Genomic DNA, 21,503 nt, shown 5'->3' on the forward strand with positions numbered 1-21,503 from the left:
GTGAGACTCCCATAGGGTTCAGTGTTAATCAGTGAGACTCCCACAGGGTTCAGTGTTAATCAGTGAGACTCCCACAGAGTTCAGTGTTAATCAGTGAGACTCCCACAGGGTTCAGTGTTAATCAGTGAGACTCCCACAGGGTTCAGTGTTAATCGGTGAAACTCCCATAGGGTTCAGTGTTAATCAGTGATACTCCCACAGGGCTCAGTGTTAATCAGTGAGACTCCCACAGTGTTCAGTGTTAATCAGTGAGACTCCCACAAGGCTCAGTGTTAATCAGTGTTAATCAGTGAGACTCCCACAAGGCTCAGTGTTAATCAGTGAGACTCCCATAGGGTTCAGTGTTAATCAGTGAGACTCTCATAGGGTTCAGTGTTAATCAGTGAGACTCCCACAGGGTTCAGTGTTAATCAGCGAGATTCCCATAGGGTTCAGTGTTAATCAGTGAGACTCCCACAGGGTTCAGTGTTAATTTGTGAGACTCCCATAGGGATCAATGTTAAACAGTGAGACTCCCATAGGGTTCAGTGTTAATCAGTGAGACACCCATAGGGTTCGGTGTTAATCAGTGAGACTCCCACAGAGTTCAGTGTTAATCAGCGAGATTCCCATAGGCTTCAGTGTTAATCAGTGAGACTCCCACAGGGTTCATTGTTAATCGGTGAAACTCCCATAGGGTTCAGTGTTAATAAGTGATACTCCCACAGGGCTCAGTGTTAATCAGTGAGAGTCCCATAGGGTTCGGTGTTAATCAGTGAGACTCCCACAGTGTTCAGTGTTAATCAGTGAGACTCCCACAAGGCTCAGTCTTAATCAGTGAGACTCCCATAGGGTTCAGTGTTAATCAGTGAGACTCCCACAGGGTTCAGTTTTAATCAGTGAGACTCCTATAGGGTTCAGTGTTAATCAGTGAGACTCTCATAGGGTTCAGTGTTAATCAGTGAGACTCCCACAGGGTTCATGTGTTAATCAGTGAGACTCCCATAGGGTTCAGTGTTAATCAATGAGACTCTCATAGGGTTCAGTGTTAATCAGTGAGACTCCCATAGGGTTCAGTGTTAATCAGTGAGACTCCCATAGGGTTCAGTGTTAATCAGTGAGACTCCCACAGGGTTCAGTGATAATCAGTGAGACTCCCACAGGGTTCAGTGTTAATCAGTGAGACTCCCACAGGGATCAGTGTTAATCAGTGAGACTCCCACAGGGCTCCGTGTTAATCAGTGAGACTCCCATAGGGTTCGGTGTTAATCAGTGAGACTCCCATAGGGTTCAGTGTTAATCAGTGAGACTCCCACAGGGTTCAGTGTTAATCAGTGAGACTCCCATAGGGTTCAGTGTTAATCAGTGGGGCTCCCACAGGGATCAGTGTTAATCAGTGAGACTCCCACAGGGTTCAGTGTTAATCAGTGAGACTCCCATAGGGTTCAGTGTTAATCAGTGAGACGCCCATAGGGTTCAGTGTTAATCAGTGAGACTCCCACAGGGTTCAGTGTTAATCAGTGAGACTCCCATAGGGTTCAGTGTTAATCAGTGGGGCTCCCACAGGGTTCGGTGTTAATCAGTGAGACTCCCACATGGTTCAGTGTTAATCAGTGAGACTCCCATAGGGTTCATTGTTAATCAGTGAGACTCCCACAGGGTTCAGTGTTAATCAGCGAGATCCCCATAGGGTTCAGTGTTAATCAGTGAGACTCCCACAGGGTTCAGTGTTAATCGGTGAGACTCCCATAGGGTTCAGTGTTAATCAGTGAGACTCCCACAAGGCTCAGTGTTAATCAGTGAGACTCCCATAGGATTCAGTGTTAATCAGTGAGACTCCCACAGGGTTCAGTGTTAATCAGTGAGACTCCCATAGGGTTCAGTGTTAATCAGTGAGACTCTCATAGGGTTCAGTGTTAATCAGTGAGACTCCCACAGGGTTCATGTGTTAATCAGTGAGACTCCCATAGGGTTCAGTGTTAATCAATGAGACTCTCATAGGGTTCAGTGTTAATCAGTGAGACTCCCACAGCATTCTGTGTTAATCAGTGAGACTCCCATAGGGTTCAGTATTAATCAGTGAAACTCCCATAGGGTTCAGTGTTAATCAGTGAGACTCCCATAGGGTTCAGTGTTAATCAGTGAGACTCCCACAGGGTTCAGTGTTAAACAGTGAGACTCCCATAGGGTTCAGTGTTAATCAGTGAGACTCCCATAGGGTTCGGTGTTAATCAGTGAGACTCCCACAGGGTTCAGTGTTAATCAGTGAGACTCCCACAGGGTTCAGTGTTAATCAGCGAGATTCCCATAGGGTTCAGTGTTAATCAGTAAGACTCCCACAGGGTTCAGTGTTAATTGGTGAGACTCCCATAGGGTTCAGTATTAATCAGTGAGACTCCCATAGGGTTCAGTGTTAATCAGTGAGACTCCCATAGGGTTCAGTGTTAATCAGTGAGACTCCCATAGGGTTCAGTGTTAATCAGTGAGACTCCCATAGGGTTCAGTGTTAATCAGTGAGACTCCCACAGGGTTCAGTGTTAATCAGTGAGACTCCCATAGGGTTCGGTGTTGATCAGTCAGACTCCCACAGGGTTCAGTGTTAATCAGTGAGACTCCCACAGGGTTCAGTGTTAATCAGTGAGACTCGCACAGGGTTCAGTGTTAATCAGTGAGACTCCCATAGGGTTCAGTGTTAATCAGTGAGACTCCCACAGGGTTCAGTGTTAATCAGTGAGACTCCCATAGGGTTCAGTGTTAATCAGTGAGACTCCCACAGGGTTCTGTGTTAATCAGTGAGACTCCGATAGGGTTCAGTGTTAATCAGTGAGACTCCCATCGGGTTCAGTGTTAATCAGTTAGACTCCCATAGGGTTCAGTGTTAATCAGTGAGACTCACACAGGGTTCAGTGTTAATCAGTTAGACTCCCACAGGGTTCAGTGTTAATCAGTGAGACTCCCATAGGGTTCAGTGTTAATCAGTGAGACTCCCATAGGGTTCAGTGTTAATCAGTTAGACTCCCATAGGGTTCAGTGTTAATCAGTGAGACTCACACAGGGTTCAGTGTTAAACAGTGAGACTCCCATAGGGTTCAGTGTTAATCAGTGAGACTCCCATAGGGTTCGGTGTTAATCAGTGAGACTCCCACAGGGTTCAGTGTTAATCAGTGAGACTCCCACAGGGTTCAGTGTTAATCAGCGAGATTCCCATAGGGTTCAGTGTTAATCAGTAAGACTCCCACAGGGTTCAGTGTTAATTGGTGAGACTCCCATAGGGTTCAGTATTAATCAGTGAGACTCCCATAGGGTTCAGTGTTAATCAGTGAGACTCCCATAGGGTTCAGTGTTAATCAGTGAGACTCCCATAGGGTTCAGTGTTAATCAGTGAGACTCCCATAGGGTTCAGTGTTAATCAGTGAGACTCCCACAGGGTTCAGTGTTAATCAGTGAGACTCCCATAGGGTTCGGTGTTAATCAGTCAGACTCCCACAGGGTTCAGTGTTAATCAGTGAGACTCCCACAAGGCTCAGTGTTAATCAGTGAGACTCCCATAGGGTTCAGTGTTAATCAGTGAGACTCCCACAGGGTTCAGTGTTAATCAGTGAGACTCCTATAGGGTTCAGTGTTAATCAGTGAGACTCCCACAAGGCTCAGTGTTAATCAGTGAGACTCCCATAGGGTTCAGTGTTAATCAGTGAGACTCCCACAGGGTTCAGTGTTAATCAGTGAGACTCCTATAGGGTTCAGTGTTAATCAGTGAGACTCACACAGGGTTCAGTGTTAATCAGTTAGACTCCCACAGGGTTCAGTGTTAATCAGTGAGACTCCCATAGGGTTCAGTGTTAATCAGTGAGACTCCCATAGGGTTCAGTGTTAATCAGTTAGACTCCCATAGGGTTCAGTGTTAATCAGTGAGACTCACACAGGGTTCAGTGTTAAACAGTGAGACTCCCATAGGGTTCAGTGTTAATCAGTGAGACTCCCATAGGGTTCGGTGTTAATCAGTGAGACTCCCACAGGGTTCAGTGTTAATCAGTGAGACTCCCACAGGGTTCAGTGTTAATCAGCGAGATTCCCATAGGGTTCAGTGTTAATCAGTAAGACTCCCACAGGGTTCAGTGTTAATTGGTGAGACTCCCATAGGGTTCAGTATTAATCAGTGAGACTCCCATAGGGTTCAGTGTTAATCAGTGAGACTCCCATAGGGTTCAGTGTTAATCAGTGAGACTCCCATAGGGTTCAGTGTTAATCAGTGAGACTCCCATAGGGTTCAGTGTTAATCAGTGAGACTCCCACAGGGTTCAGTGTTAATCAGTGAGACTCCCATAGGGTTCGGTGTTAATCAGTCAGACTCCCACAGGGTTCAGTGTTAATCAGTGAGACTCCCACAAGGCTCAGTGTTAATCAGTGAGACTCCCATAGGGTTCAGTGTTAATCAGTGAGACTCCCACAGGGTTCAGTGTTAATCAGTGAGACTCCTATAGGGTTCAGTGTTAATCAGTGAGACTCTCATAGGGTTCAGTGTTAATCAGTGAGACTCCCACAGGGTTCATGTGTTAATCAGTGAGACTCCCATAGGGTTCAGTGTTAATCAATGAGACTCTCATAGGGTTCAGTGTTAATCAGTGAGACTCCCACAGCATTCTGTGTTAATCAGTGAGACTCCCATAGGGTTCAGTATTAATCAGTGAAACTCCCATAGGGTTCAGTGTTAATCAGTGAGACTCCCACAGGGTTCATGTGTTAATCAGTGAGACTCCCATAGGGTTCAGTGTTAATCAATGAGACTCTCATAGGGTTCAGTGTTAATCAGTGAGACTCCCACAGCATTCTGTGTTAATCAGTGAGACTCCCATAGGGTTCAGTATTAATCAGTGAAACTCCCATAGGGTTCAGTGTTAATCAGTGAGACTCCCATAGGGTTCAGTGTTAATCAGTGAGACTCCCACAGGGTTCAGTGTTAAACAGTGAGACTCCCATAGGGTTCAGTGTTAATCAGTGAGACTCCCATAGGGTTCGGTGTTAATCAGTGAGACTCCCACAGGGTTCAGTGTTAATCAGTGAGACTCCCACAGGGTTCAGTGTTAATCAGCGAGATTCCCATAGGGTTCAGTGTTAATCAGTAAGACTCCCACAGGGTTCAGTGTTAATTGGTGAGACTCCCATAGGGTTCAGTATTAATCAGTGAGACTCCCATAGGGTTCAGTGTTAATCAGTGAGACTCCCATAGGGTTCAGTGTTAATCAGTGAGACTCCCATAGGGTTCAGTGTTAATCAGTGAGACTCCCATAGGGTTCAGTGTTAATCAGTGAGACTCCCACAGGGTTCAGTGTTAATCAGTGAGACTCCCATAGGGTTCGGTGTTGATCAGTCAGACTCCCACAGGGTTCAGTGTTAATCAGTGAGACTCCCACAGGGTTCAGTGTTAATCAGTGAGACTCGCACAGGGTTCAGTGTTAATCAGTGAGACTCCCATAGGGTTCAGTGTTAATCAGTGAGACTCCCACAGGGTTCAGTGTTAATCAGTGAGACTCCCATAGGGTTCAGTGTTAATCAGTGAGACTCCCACAGGGTTCTGTGTTAATCAGTGAGACTCCGATAGGGTTCAGTGTTAATCAGTGAGACTCCCATCGGGTTCAGTGTTAATCAGTTAGACTCCCATAGGGTTCAGTGTTAATCAGTGAGACTCACACAGGGTTCAGTGTTAATCAGTTAGACTCCCACAGGGTTCAGTGTTAATCAGTGAGACTCCCATAGGGTTCAGTGTTAATCAGTGAGACTCCCATAGGGTTCAGTGTTAATCAGTTAGACTCCCATAGGGTTCAGTGTTAATCAGTGAGACTCACACAGGGTTCAGTGTTAAACAGTGAGACTCCCATAGGGTTCAGTGTTAATCAGTGAGACTCCCATAGGGTTCGGTGTTAATCAGTGAGACTCCCACAGGGTTCAGTGTTAATCAGTGAGACTCCCACAGGGTTCAGTGTTAATCAGCGAGATTCCCATAGGGTTCAGTGTTAATCAGTAAGACTCCCACAGGGTTCAGTGTTAATTGGTGAGACTCCCATAGGGTTCAGTATTAATCAGTGAGACTCCCATAGGGTTCAGTGTTAATCAGTGAGACTCCCATAGGGTTCAGTGTTAATCAGTGAGACTCCCATAGGGTTCAGTGTTAATCAGTGAGACTCCCATAGGGTTCAGTGTTAATCAGTGAGACTCCCACAGGGTTCAGTGTTAATCAGTGAGACTCCCATAGGGTTCGGTGTTAATCAGTCAGACTCCCACAGGGTTCAGTGTTAATCAGTGAGACTCCCACAAGGCTCAGTGTTAATCAGTGAGACTCCCATAGGGTTCAGTGTTAATCAGTGAGACTCCCACAGGGTTCAGTGTTAATCAGTGAGACTCCTATAGGGTTCAGTGTTAATCAGTGAGACTCCCACAAGGCTCAGTGTTAATCAGTGAGACTCCCATAGGGTTCAGTGTTAATCAGTGAGACTCCCACAGGGTTCAGTGTTAATCAGTGAGACTCCTATAGGGTTCAGTGTTAATCAGTGAGACTCACACAGGGTTCAGTGTTAATCAGTTAGACTCCCACAGGGTTCAGTGTTAATCAGTGAGACTCCCATAGGGTTCAGTGTTAATCAGTGAGACTCCCATAGGGTTCAGTGTTAATCAGTTAGACTCCCATAGGGTTCAGTGTTAATCAGTGAGACTCACACAGGGTTCAGTGTTAAACAGTGAGACTCCCATAGGGTTCAGTGTTAATCAGTGAGACTCCCATAGGGTTCGGTGTTAATCAGTGAGACTCCCACAGGGTTCAGTGTTAATCAGTGAGACTCCCACAGGGTTCAGTGTTAATCAGCGAGATTCCCATAGGGTTCAGTGTTAATCAGTAAGACTCCCACAGGGTTCAGTGTTAATTGGTGAGACTCCCATAGGGTTCAGTATTAATCAGTGAGACTCCCATAGGGTTCAGTGTTAATCAGTGAGACTCCCATAGGGTTCAGTGTTAATCAGTGAGACTCCCATAGGGTTCAGTGTTAATCAGTGAGACTCCCATAGGGTTCAGTGTTAATCAGTGAGACTCCCACAGGGTTCAGTGTTAATCAGTGAGACTCCCATAGGGTTCGGTGTTAATCAGTCAGACTCCCACAGGGTTCAGTGTTAATCAGTGAGACTCCCACAAGGCTCAGTGTTAATCAGTGAGACTCCCATAGGGTTCAGTGTTAATCAGTGAGACTCCCACAGGGTTCAGTGTTAATCAGTGAGACTCCTATAGGGTTCAGTGTTAATCAGTGAGACTCTCATAGGGTTCAGTGTTAATCAGTGAGACTCCCACAGGGTTCATGTGTTAATCAGTGAGACTCCCATAGGGTTCAGTGTTAATCAATGAGACTCTCATAGGGTTCAGTGTTAATCAGTGAGACTCCCACAGCATTCTGTGTTAATCAGTGAGACTCCCATAGGGTTCAGTATTAATCAGTGAAACTCCCATAGGGTTCAGTGTTAATCAGTGAGACTCCCATAGGGTTCAGTGTTAATCAGTGAGACTCCCACAGGGTTCAGTGTTAAACAGTGAGACTCCCATAGGGTTCAGTGTTAATCAGTGAGACTCCCATAGGGTTCGGTGTTAATCAGTGAGACTCCCACAGGGTTCAGCGTTAATCAGTGAGACTCTCACATGGTTCAGTGTTAATCAGCGAGATTCCCATAGGGTTCAGTGTTAATCAGTAAGACTCCCACAGGGTTCAGTGTTAATTGGTGAGACTCCCATAGGGTTCAGTGTTAATCAGTGAGACTCCCATAGGGTTCAGTGTTAATCAGTGAGACTCCCATAGGGTTCAGTGTTAATCAGTGAGACTCCCATAGGGTTCAGTGTTAATCATTGAGACTCCCATAGGGTTCAGTGTTAATCAGTGAGACTACCACAGGGTTCAGTGTTAATCAGCGAGATTCCCATAGGGTTCAGTGTTAATCAGTGAGACTCCCACAGGGTTCAGTGTTAATTGGTGAGACTCCCATAGGGATCAGTGTTAATCAGTGAGACTCCCATAGGGTTCAGTGTTAATCAGTGAGACTCCCATAGGGTTCAGTGTTAATCAGTGAGACTCCCACAGGGTTCAGTGTTAATCAGTGAGACTACCACAGGGTTCAGTGTTAATCAGTGAGACTCCCATAGGGTTCAGTGTTAATCAGTGAGACTCCCATAGGGTTCAGTGTTAATCAGTGAGACTCCCACAGGGTTCAGTGTTAATCAGTGAGACTCCCATAGGGTTCGGTGTTAATCAGTCAGACTCCCACAGGGTTCAGTGTTAATCAGTGAGACTCCCACAAGGCTCAGTGTTAATCAGTGAGACTCCCATAGGGTTCAGTGTTAATCAGTGAGACTCCCACAGGGTTCAGTGTTAATCAGTGAGACTCCTATAGGGTTCAGTGTTAATCAGTGAGACTCTCATAGGGTTCAGTGTTAATCAGTGAGACTCCCACAGGGTTCATGTGTTAATCAGTGAGACTCCCATAGGGTTCAGTGTTAATCAATGAGACTCTCATAGGGTTCAGTGTTAATCAGTGAGACTCCCACAGCATTCTGTGTTAATCAGTGAGACTCCCATAGGGTTCAGTATTAATCAGTGAAACTCCCATAGGGTTCAGTGTTAATCAGTGAGACTCCCATAGGGTTCAGTGTTAATCAGTGAGACTCCCACAGGGTTCAGTGTTAAACAGTGAGACTCCCATAGGGTTCAGTGTTAATCAGTGAGACTCCCATAGGGTTCGGTGTTAATCAGTGAGACTCCCACAGGGTTCAGCGTTAATCAGTGAGACTCCCACATGGTTCAGTGTTAATCAGCGAGATTCCCATAGGGTTCAGTGTTAATCAGTAAGACTCCCACAGGGTTCAGTGTTAATTGGTGAGACTCCCATAGGGTTCAGTGTTAATCAGTGAGACTCCCATAGGGTTCAGTGTTAATCAGTGAGACTCCCATAGGGTTCAGTGTTAATCAGTGAGACTCCCATAGGGTTCAGTGTTAATCATTGAGACTCCCATAGGGTTCAGTGTTAATCAGTGAGACTACCACAGGGTTCAGTGTTAATCAGCGAGATTCCCATAGGGTTCAGTGTTAATCAGTGAGACTCCCACAGGGTTCAGTGTTAATTGGTGAGACTCCCATAGGGATCAGTGTTAATCAGTGAGACTCCCATAGGGTTCAGTGTTAATCAGTGAGACTCCCATAGGGTTCAGTGTTAATCAGTGAGACTCCCACAGGGTTCAGTGTTAATCAGTGAGACTACCACAGGGTTCAGTGTTAATCAGTGAGACTCCCACAGGGATCAGTGTTAATCAGTGAGACTCCCACAGGGCTCCGTGTTAATCAGTGAGACTCCCATAGGGTTCAGTGTTAATCAGTGAGACTCCCACAGGGTTCAGTGTTAATCAGTGAGACTCCCACAGGGATCAGTGTTAATCAGTGAGACTCCCACAGGGCTCAGTGTTAATCAGTGAGACTCCCATAGGGTTCGGTGTTAATCAGTGAGACTCCCACAGGGTTCATGTGTTAATCAGTGGGGCTCCCATAGGGTTCAGTGTTAATCAATGAGACACCCATAGGGTTCAGTGTTAATCAGTGAGACTCCCATAGGGTTCAGTGTTAATCAGTGGGGCTCCCACAGGGTTCGGTGTTAATCAGTGAGACTCCCACAGGGTTCAGTGTTAATCAGTGAGACTCCCATAGGGTTCATTGTTAATCAGTGAGACTCCCACAGGGTTCAGTGTTAATCAGCGAGATTCCCATAGGGTTCAGTGTTAATCAGTGAGACTCCCACAGGGTTCAGTGTTAATCGGTGAGACTCCCATAGGGTTCAGTGTTAATCAGTGAGACTCCCATAGGGTTCAGTGTTAATCAGTGAGACTCCCATAGGGTTCAGTGTTAATCAGTGAGACTCCCACAGGGTTCAGTGTTAATCAGTGAGACTCCCACAGAGTTCAGTGTTAATCAGCGAGATTCCCATAGGCTTCAGTGTTAATCAGTGAGACTCCCACAGGGTTCAGTGTTAATCGGTGAAACTCCCATAGGGTTCAGTGTTAATCAGTGATACTCCCACAGGGCTCAGTGTTAATCAGTGAGACTCCCACAGTGTTCAGTGTTAATCAGTGAGACTCCCACAAGGCTCAGTGTTAATCAGTGTTAATCAGTGAGACTCCCACAAGGCTCAGTGTTAATCAGTGAGACTCCCATAGGGTTCAGTGTTAATCAGTGAGACTCTCATAGGGTTCAGTGTTAATCAGTGAGACTCCCACATGGTTCATGTGTTAATCAGTGAGACTCCCATAGGGGTCAGTGTTAATCAATGAGACTCTCATAGGGTTCAGTGTTAATCAGTGAGACTCCCACAGGGTTCAGTGTTAATCAGCGAGATTCCCATAGGGTTCAGTGTTAATCAGTGAGACTCCCACAGGGTTCAGTGTTAATTTGTGAGACTCCCATAGGGATCAATGTTAAACAGTGAGACTCCCATAGGGTTCAGTGTTAATCAGTGAGACTCCCATAGGGTTCGGTGTTAATCAGTGAGACTCCCACAGAGTTCAGTGTTAATCAGCGAGATTCCCATAGGCTTCAGTGTTAATCAGTGAGACTCCCACAGGGTTCAGTGTTAATCGGTGAAACTCCCATAGGGTTCAGTGTTAATAAGTGATACTCCCACAGGGCTCAGTGTTAATCAGTGAGAGTCCCATAGGGTTCGGTGTTAATCAGTGAGACTCCCACAGTGTTCAGTGTTAATCAGTGAGACTCCCACAAGGCTCAGTGTTAATCAGTGAGACTCCCATAGGGTTCAGTGTTAATCAGTGAGACTCCCACAGGGTTCAGTGTTAATCAGTGAGACTCCTATAGGGTTCAGTGTTAATCAGTGAGACTCTCATAGGGTTCAGTGTTAATCAGTGAGACTCCCACAGGGTTCATGTGTTAATCAGTGAGACTCCCATAGGGTTCAGTGTTAATCAATGAGACTCTCATAGGGTTCAGTGTTAATCAGTGAGACTCCCACAGCATTCTGTGTTAATCAGTGAGACTCCCATAGGGTTCAGTATTAATCAGTGAAACTCCCATAGGGTTCAGTGTTAATCAGTGAGACTCCCATAGGGTTCAGTGTTAATCAGTGAGACTCCCACAGGGTTCAGTGTTAAACAGTGAGACTCCCATAGGGTTCAGTGTTAATCAGTGAGACTCCCATAGGGTTCGGTGTTAATCAGTGAGACTCCCACAGGGTTCAGTGTTAATCAGTGAGACTCCCACAGGGTTCAGTGTTAATCAGCGAGATTCCCATAGGGTTCAGTGTTAATCAGTAAGACTCCCACAGGGTTCAGTGTTAATTGGTGAGACTCCCATAGGGTTCAGTGTTAATCAGTGAGACTCCCATAGGGTTCAGTGTTAATCAGTGAGACGTCCATAGGGTTCAGTGTTTATCAGTGAGACTCCCATAGGGTTCAGTGTTTATCAGTGAGACTCCCATAGTGTTCAGTGTAAATCACTGAGACTCCCATAGGGTTCAGTGTTAATCAGTCAGTCTCCCACAGGGTTCAGTGTTAATCAGTGAGACTCCCTCAGGGTTCAGTATTAAACAGTGAGACTCCCACAGGGTTCAGTGTTAATCGGTGAGACTCCCACTGGGTTCAGTGTTAATCAGTGAGACTCCCACAGTGTTCAGGGTTAATCAGTGAGACTCCCACAAGGCTCAGTGTTAATCAGTGAGACTCCAATAGGGTTCAGTGTTAATCAGTGCGACACCCATAGGGTTCAGTGTTAATCAGTGAGACTCCAATAGGGTTCAGTGTTAATCAGTGAGACTCCCATAGGGTTCAGTGTTAATCAGTGAGACTCCCCAGGGTTCATGTGTTAATCAGTGGGGCTCCCATAGGGTTCAGTGTTAATCAATGAGACTCCCATAGGGTTCAGTGTTAATCAGTGAGACTCCCATAGGGTTCAGTGTTAATCAGTGGGGCTCCCACAGGGTTCGGTGTTAATCAGTGAGACTCCCACAGGGTTCAGTGTTAATCAGTGAGACTCCCATAGGGTTCATTGTTAATCAGTGAGACTCCCACAGGGTTCAGTGTTAATCAGCAAGATTCCCATAGGGTTCAGTGTTAATCAGTGAGACTCCCACAGGGTTCAGTGTTAATCGGTGAGACTCCCATAGGGTTCAGTGTTAATCAGTGAGACTCCCATAGGGTTCAGTGTTAATAAGTGAGACTCCCATAGGGTTCAGTGTTAATCAGTGAGACTCCCACAGGGTTCAGTGTTAATCAGTGAGACTCCCATAGGGTTCAGTGTTAATCAATGAGACTCTCATAGGGTTCAGTGTTAATCAGTGAGATTCCCATAGGGTTCAGTGTTAATCAGTGAGACTCCCACAGGGTTCAGTGTTAATCAGTGAAACTCCCATAGGGTTCAGTGTTAATCAGTGAGACTCCCATAGGGTTCAGTGTTAATCAGTGAGACTCCCATAGGGTTCAGTGTTAATCAGTGAGACTCCCACAGGGTTCAGTGTTAATCAGTGAGACTCCCACAGAGTTCAGTGTTAATCAGTGAGACTCCCACAGGGTTCAGTGTTAATCAGTGAGACTCCCACAGGGTTCAGTGTTAATCGGTGAAACTCCCATAGGGTTCAGTGTTAATCAGTGATACTCCCACAGGGCTCAGTGTTAATCAGTGAGACTCCCACAGTGTTCAGTGTTAATCAGTGAGACTCCCACAGAGTTCAGTGTTAATCAGTGAGACTCCCACAGGGTTCAGTGTTAATCAGTGAGACTCCCACAGGGTTCAGTGTTAATCGGTGAAACTCCCATAGGGTTCAGTGTTAATCAGTGATACTCCCACAGGGCTCAGTGTTAATCAGTGAGACTCCCACAGTGTTCAGTGTTAATCAGTGAGACTCCCACAAGGCTCAGTGTTAATCAGTGTTAATCAGTGAGACTCCCACAAGGCTCAGTGTTAATCAGTGAGACTCCCATAGGGTTCAGTGTTAATCAGTGAGACTCTCATAGGGTTCAGTGTTAATCAGTGAGACTCCCACAGGGTTCATGTGTTAATCAGTGAGACTCCCATAGGGGTCAGTGTTAATCAATGAGACTCTCATAGGGTTCAGTGTTAATCAGTGAGACTCCCACAGGGTTCAGTGTTAATCAGCGAGATTCCCATAGGGTTCAGTGTTAATCAGTGAGACTCCCACAGGGTTCAGTGTTAATTTGTGAGACTCCCATAGGGATCAATGTTAAACAGTGAGACTCCCATAGGGTTCAGTGTTAATCAGTGAGACTCCCATAGGGTTCGGTGTTAATCAGTGAGACTCCCACAGAGTTCAGTGTTAATCAGCGAGATTCCCATAGGCTTCAGTGTTAATCAGTGAGACTCCCACAGGGTTCAGTGTTAATCGGTGAAACTCCCATAGGGTTCAGTGTTAATAAGTGATACTCCCACAGGGCTCAGTGTTAATCAGTGAGAGTCCCATAGGGTTCGGTGTTAATCAGTGAGACTCCCACAGTGTTCAGTGTTAATCAGTGAGACTCCCACAAGGCTCAGTCTTAATCAGTGAGACTCCCATAGGGTTCAGTGTTAATCAGTGAGACTCCCACAGGGTTCAGTGTTAATCAGTGAGACTCCTATAGGGTTCAGTGTTAATCAGTGAGACTCTCATAGGGTTCAGTGTTAATCAGTGAGACTCCCACAGGGTTCATGTGTTAATCAGTGAGACTCCCATAGGGTTCAGTGTTAATCAATGAGACTCTCATAGGGTTCAGTGTTAATCAGTGAGACTCCCACAGCATTCTGTGTTAATCAGTGAGACTCCCATAGGGTTCAGTATTAATCAGTGAAACTCCCATAGGGTTCAGTGTTAATCAGTGAAACTCCCATAGGGTTCAGTGTTAATCAGTGAGACTCCCATAGGGTTCAGTGTTAATCAGTGAGACTCCCACAGGGTTCAGTGTTAATCAGTGAGACTCCCACAGGGTTCAGTGTTAATCAGCGAGATTCCCATAGGGTTCAGTGTTAATCAGTAAGACTCCCACAGGGTTCAGTGTTAATTGGTGAGACTCCCATAGGGTTCAGTGTTAATCAGTGAGACTCCCATAGGGTTCAGTGTTAATCAGTGAGACTCCCATAGGGTTCAGTGTTAATCAGTGAGACTCCCATAGGGTTCAGTGTTAATCATTGAGACTCCCATAGGGTTCAGTGTTAATCAGTGAGACTACCACAGGGTTCTATGTTAATCAGCGAGATTCCCATAGGGTTCAGTGTTAATCAGTGAGACTCCCACAGGGTTCAGTGTTAATTGGTGAGACTCCCATAGGGATCAGTGTTAATCAGTGAGACTCCCATAGGGTTCAGTGTTAATCAGTGAGACTCCCATAGGGTTCAGTGTTAATCAGTGAAACTCCCATAGGGTTCAGTGTTAATCAGTGAGACTCCCATAGGGTTCAGTGTTAATCAGTGAGACTCCCACAGGGTTCAGTGTTAATCAGTGAGACTCCCACAGGGTTCAGTGTTAATCAGCGAGATTCCCATAGGGTTCAGTGTTAATCAGTAAGACTCCCACAGGGTTCAGTGTTAATTGGTGAGACTCCCATAGGGTTCAGTGTTAATCAGTGAGACTCCCATAGGGTTCAGTGTTAATCAGTGAGAATCCCATAGGGTTCAGTGTTAATCAGTGAGACTCCCATAGGGTTCAGTGTTAATCATTGAGACTCCCATAGGGTTCAGTGTTAATCAGTGAGACTACCACAGGGTTCAGTGTTAATCAGCGAGATTCCCATAGGGTTCAGTGTTAATCAGTGAGACTCCCACAGGGTTCAGTGTTAATTGGTGAGACTCCCATAGGGATCAGTGTTAATCAGTGAGACTCCCATAGGGTTCAGTGTTAATCAGTGAGACTCCCATAGGGTTCAGTGTTAATCAGTGAGACTCCCACAAGGTTCAGTGTTAATCAGTGAGACTCCCACAGGGTTCAGTGTTAATCAGTGAGACTCCCACAGGGATCAGTGTTAATCAGTGAGACTCCCACAGGGCTCCGTGTTAATCAGTGAGACTCCCATAGGGTTCGGTGTTAATCAGTGAGACTCCCATAGGGTTCAGTGTTAATCAGTGAGACTCCCATAGGGTTCAGTGTTAATCAGTGAGACGCCCATAGGGTTCAGTGTTAATCAGTGAGACTCCCACAGGGTTCAGTGTTAATCAGTGAGACTCCCATAGGGTTCAGTGTTAATCAGTGGGGCTCCCACAGGGTTCGGTGTTAATCAGTGAGACTCCCACAGGGTTCAGTGTTAATCAGTGAGACTCCCATAGGGTTCATTGTTAATCAGTGAGACTCCCACAGGGTTCAGTGTTAATCAGCGAGATCCCCATAGGGTTCAGTGTTAATCAGTGAGACTCCCACAGGGTTCAGTGTTAATCGGTGAGACTCCCATAGGGTTCAGTGTTAATCAGTGAGACTCCCACAAGGCTCAGTGTTAATCAGTGAGACTCCCATAGGATTCAGTGTTAATCAGTGAGACTCCCATAGGGTTCAGTATTAATCAGTGAAACTCCCATAGGGTTCAGTGTTAATCAGTGAGACTCCCATAGGGTTCAGTGTTAATCAGTGAGACTCCCACAGGGCTCCGTGTTAATCAGTGAGACTCCCATAGGGTTCGGTGTTAATCAGTGAGACTCCCATAGGGTTCAGTGTTAATCAGTGAGACTCCCATAGGGTTCAGTGTTAATCAGTGAGACGCCCATAGGGTTCAGTGTTAATCAGTGAGACTCCCATAGGGTTCAGTGTTAATCAGTGGGGCTCCCACAGGGTTCGGTGTTAATCAGTGAGACTCCCACAGGGTTCAGTGTTAATCAGTGAGACTCCCATAGGGTTCATTGTTAATCAGTGAGACTCCCACAGGGTTCAGTGTTAATCAGCGAGATCCCCATAGGGTTCAGTGTTAATCAGTGAGACTCCCACAGGGTTCAGTGTTAATCGGTGAGACTCCCATAGGGTTCAGTGTTAATCAGTGAGACTCCCACAAGGCTCAGTGTTAATCAGTGAGACTCCCATAGGATTCAGTGTTAATCAGTGAGACTCCCATAGGGTTCAGTATTAATCAGTGAAACTCCCATAGGGTTCAGTGTTAATCAGTGAGACTCCCATAGGGTTCAGTGTTAATCAGTGAGACTCCCACAGGGTTCAGTGTTAAACAGTGAGACTCCCATAGGGTTCAGTGTTAATCAGTGAGACTCCCATAGGGTTCGGTGTTAATCAGTGAGACTCCCACAGGGTTCAGTGTTAATCAGTGAGACTCCCACAGGGTTCAGTGTTAATCAGCGAGATTCCCATAGGGTTCAGTGTTAATCAGTAAGACTCCCACAGGGTTCAGTGTTAATTGGTGAGACTCCCATAGGGTTCAGTATTAATCAGTGAGACTCCCATAGGGTTCAGTGTTAATCAGTGAGACTCCCATAGGGTTCAGTGTTAATCAGTGAGACTCCCATAGGGTTCAGTGTTAATCAGTGAGACTCCCATAGGGTTCAGTGTTAATCAGTGAGACTCCCACAGGGTTCAGTGTTAATCAGTGAGACTCCCATAGGGTTCGGTGTTGATCAGTCAGACTCCCACAGGGTTCAGTGTTAATCAGTGAGACTCCCACAGGGTTCAGTGTTAATCAGTGAGACTCGCACAGGGTTCAGTGTTAATCAGTGAGACTCCCATAGGGTTCAGTGTTAATCAGTGAGACTCCCACAGGGTTCAGTGTTAATCAGTGAGACTCCCATAGGGTTCAGTGTTAATCAGTGAGACTCCCACAGGGTTCTGTGTTAATCAGTGAGACTCCGATAGGGTTCAGTGTTAATCAGTGAGACTCCCATCGGGTTCAGTGTTAATCAGTTAGACTCCCATAGGGTTCAGTGTTAATCAGTGAGACTCACACAGGGTTCAGTGTTAATCAGTTAGACTCCCACAGGGTTCAGTGTTAATCAGTGAGACTCCCATAGGGTTCAGTGTTAATCAGTGAGACTCCCATAGGGTTCAGTGTTAATCAGTTAGACTCCCATAGGGTTCAGTGTTAATCAGTGAGACTCACACAGGGTTCAGTGTTAAACAGTGAGACTCCCATAGGGTTCAGTGTTAATCAGTGAGACTCCCATAGGGTTCGGTGTTAATCAGTGAGACTCCCACAGGGTTCAGTGTTAATCAGTGAGACTCCCACAGGGTTCAGTGTTAATCAGCGAGATTCCCATAGGGTTCAGTGTTAATCAGTAAGACTCCCACAGGGTTCAGTGTTAATTGGTGAGACTCCCATAGGGTTCAGTATTAATCAGTGAGACTCCCATAGGGTTCAGTGTTAATCAGTGAGACTCCCATAGGGTTCAGTGTTAATCAGTGAGACTCCCATAGGGTTCAGTGTTAATCAGTGAGACTCCCATAGGGTTCAGTGTAAATCAGTGAGACTCCCACAGGGTTCAGTGTTAATCAGTGAGACTCCCATAGGGTTCGGTGTTAATCAGTCAGACTCCCACAGGGTTCAGTGTTAATCAGTGAGGCTCCCACAGGGTTCAGTGTTAATCAGTGAGACTCGCACAGGGTTCAGTGTTAATCAGTGAGACTCCCATAGGGTTCAGTGTTAATCAGTGAGACTCCCACAGGGTTCTGTGTTAATCAGTGAGACTCCGATAGGGTTCAGTGTTAATCAGTGAGACTCCCATCGGGTTCAGTGTTAATCAGTTAGACTCCCATAGGGTTCAGTGTTAATCAGTGAGACTCACACAGGGTTCAGTGTTAATCAGTTAGACTCCCACAGGGTTCAGTGTTAATCAGTGAGACTCCCATAGGGTTCAGTGTTAATCAGTGAGACTCCCATAGGGTTCAGTGTTAATCAGTTAGACTCCCATAGGGTTCAGTGTTAATCAGTGAGACTCACACAGGGTTCTGTGTTAATAAGTGAGACTCACACAGGGTTCTGTGTTAATAAGTGAGACTCCCATAGGGTTCGGTGTTAATCAGTGAGACTCCCATAGGGTTCGGTGTTAATCAGTCAGACTCCCACAGGGTTCAGTGTTAATCAGTGAGACTCCCATAGGGTTCGGTGTTAATCAGTCAGACTCCCACAGGGTTCAGTGTTAATCAGTGAGACTCCCACAGGGTTCAGTGTTAATCAGTGAGACTCGCACAGGGTTCATGTGTTAATCAGTGAGACTCCCATAGGGTTCAGTGTTAATCAGTGAGACTCCCACAGGGTTCAGTGTTAATCAGTGAGACTCCCATAGGGTTCAGTGTTAATCAGTGAGACTCCCACAGGGTTCAGTGTTAATCAGTGAAACTCCCATAGGGTTCAGTGTTAATCAGTGAGACTCCCACAGAGTTCAGTGTTAATCAGCGAGATTCCCATAGGCTTCAGTGTTAATCAGTGAGACTCCCACAGGGTTCAGTGTTAATCGGTGAAACTCCCACAGGGCTCAGTGTTAATCAGTGAGAGTCCCATAGGGTTCGGTGTTAATCAGTGAGACTCCCACAGGGTTCAGTGTTAATCAGTGAGACTCCCACAGTGTTCAGTGTTAATCAGTGAGACTCCCACAAGGCTCAGTGTTAATCAGTGAGACTCCCATAGGGTTCAGTGTTAATCAGTGAGACTCCCACTGGGTTCAGTGTTAATCAGTGAGACTCCCATAGGGTTCAGTGTTAATCAGTGAGACTCTCATAGGGTTCAGTGTTAATCAGTGAGACTCCCACAGGGTTCATGTGTTAATCAGTGAGACTCCCATAGGGTTCAGTGTTAATCAGTGAGACTCTCATAGGGTTCAGTGTTAATCAGTGAGACTCCCACAGCATTCTGTGTTAATCAGTGAGACTCCCCTAGGGTTCAGTATTAATCAGTGAAACTCCCATAGGGTTCAGTGTTAATCAGTGAGACTCCCATAGGGTTCAGTGTTAATCAGTGAGACTCCCATAGGGTTCAGTGTTAATCAGTGAGACTCCCACAGGGTTCAGTGTTAATCAGTGAGAGTCCCATAGGGTTCGGTGTTAATCAGTGAGACTCCCACAGGGTTCAGTGTTAATCAGTGAGACTCCCACAGGGATCAGTGTTAATCAGTGAGACTCCCACAGGGCTCAGTGTTAATCAGTGAGACTCCCATAGGGTTCGGTGTTAATCAGTGAGAATCCCATAGGGTTCAGTGTTAATCAGTGAGACTCCCATAGGGTTCAGTGTTAATCAGTGAGACGCCCATAGGGTTCAGTGTTTATCAGTTAGACTCCCACAGCATTGTGTTAATCATTGAGACTCCCATAGGGTTCAGTATTAATCAGTGAAACTCCCATAGGGTTCAGTGTTAATCAGTGAGACTCCCATAGGGTTCAGTGTTAATCAGTGAGACTCCCACAGGGTTCAGTGTTAAACAGTGAGACTCCCATAGGGTTCAGTGTTAATCAGTGAGACTCCCATAGGGTTCGGTGTTAATCAGTGAGACTCCCACAGGGTTCAGTGTTAATCAGTGAGACTCCCACAGGGTTTAGTGTTAATCAGCGAGATTCCCATAGGGTTCAGTGTTAATCAGTGAGACTCCCACAGGGTTCAGTGTTAATTGGTGAGACTCCCATATGGTTCAGTGTTAATCAGTGAGACTCCCATAGGGTTCAGTGTTAATCATTGAGACTCCCATAGGGTTCAGTGTTAATCAGCGAGATTCCCATAGGGTTCAGTGTTAATCAGTGAGACTCCCACAGGGTCCAGTGTTAATCAGTGAGACTCCCACAGGGTTCAGTGTTAATCAGTGAGACTCCCATAGGGTTCAGTGTTAATCAGTGAGACTCCCACAGGGTTCAGTGTTAAACAGTGAGACTCCCATAGGGTTCAGTGTTAATCAGTGAGACTCCCATAGGGTTCGGTGGCAATCAGTGAGACTCCCACAGGGTTCAGTGTTAATCAGTGAGACTACCACAGGGTTCAGTGTTAATCAGCGAGATTCCCATAGGGTTCAGTGTTAATCAGTGAGACTCCCACAGGGTTCAGTGTTAATTGGTGAGATTCCCATAGGGTTCAGTGTTAACGAGTGAGACTCCCATAGGGTTCAGTGTTAATCAGTGAGACTCCCATAGGGTTCAGTGTTAATCAGTGAGACTCCCACAGGGTTCAGTGTTAATCAGTGAGACTCCCACAGGGTTCAGTGTTAATCAGTGAGACTCCCATAGGGTTCAGTGTTAATCAGTGAGACTCCCACAGGGTTCTGTGTTAATCAGTGAGACTCCGATAGGGTTCAGTGTTAATCAGTGAGACTCCCATCGGGTTCAGTGTTAATCAGTTAGACTCCCATAGGGTTCAGTGTTAATCAGTGAGACTCACACAGGGTTCAGTGTTAATCAGTTAGACTCCCACAGGGTTCAGTGTTAATCAGTGAGACTCCCATAGGGTTCAGTGTTAATCAGTGAGACTCCCATAGGGTTCAGTGTTAATCAGTTAGACTCCCATAGGGTTCAGTGTTAATCAGTGAGACTCACACAGGGTTCAGTGTTAAACAGTGAGACTCCCATAGGGTTCAGTGTTAATCAGTGAGACTCCCATAGGGTTCGGTGTTAATCAGTGAGACTCCCACAGGGTTAAGTGTTAATCAGTGAGACTCCCATAGGGTTCAGTATTAATCAGTGAGACTCCCATAGGGTTCAGTGTTAATCAGTGAGACTCCCATAGGGTTCAGTGTTAATCAGTGAGACTCCCATAGGGTTCAGTGTTAATCAGTGAGACTCCCATAGGGTTCAGTGTTAATCAGTGAGACTCCCACAGGGTTCAGTGTTAATCAGTGAGACTCCCATAGGGTTCGGTGTTAATCAGTCAGACTCCCACAGGGTTCAGTGTTAATCAGTGAGACTCCCACAGGGTTCAGTGTTAATCAGTGAGACTCGCACAGGGTTCAGTGTTAATCAGTGAGACTCCCATAGGGTTCAGTGTTAATCAGTGAGACTCCCACAGGGTTCAGTGTTAATCAGTGAGTCTCCCATAGGGTTCAGTGTTAATCAGTGAGACTCCCACAGGGTTCTGTGTTAATCAGTGAGACTCCGATAGGGTTCAGTGTTAATCAGTGAGACTCCCATCGGGTTCAGTGTTAATCAGTTAGACTCCCATAGGGTTCAGTGTTAATCAGTGAGACTCCCATAGGGTTCAGTGTTAATCAGTGAGACTCCCATAGGGTTCAGTGTTAATCAGTTAGACTCCCATAGGGTTCAGTGTTAATCAGTGAGACTCACACAGGGTTATGTGTTAATAAGTGAGACTCACACAGGGTTCTGTGTTAATAAGTGAGACTCCCATAGGGTTCGGTGTTAATCAGTGAGACTCCCATAGGGTTCGGTGTTAATCAGTCAGACTCCCACAGGGTTCAGTGTTAATCAGTGAGACTCCCACAGGGTTCAGTGTTAATCAGTGAGAATCGCACAGGGTTCAGTGTTAATCAGTGAGACTCCCATAGGGTTCAGTGTTAATCAGTGAGACTCCCACAGGGTTCAGTGTTAATCAGTGAGACTCC

The sequence above is a fragment of the Petromyzon marinus genome, chromosome 49 (genome assembly GCF_048934315.1).
Source record: "Petromyzon marinus isolate PM22_M1 ecotype Great Lakes invasive population chromosome 49, UKy_Petmar_22M1.pri1.0, whole genome shotgun sequence".
Taxonomy (NCBI): Eukaryota; Metazoa; Chordata; class Hyperoartia; order Petromyzontiformes; family Petromyzontidae; genus Petromyzon; species Petromyzon marinus.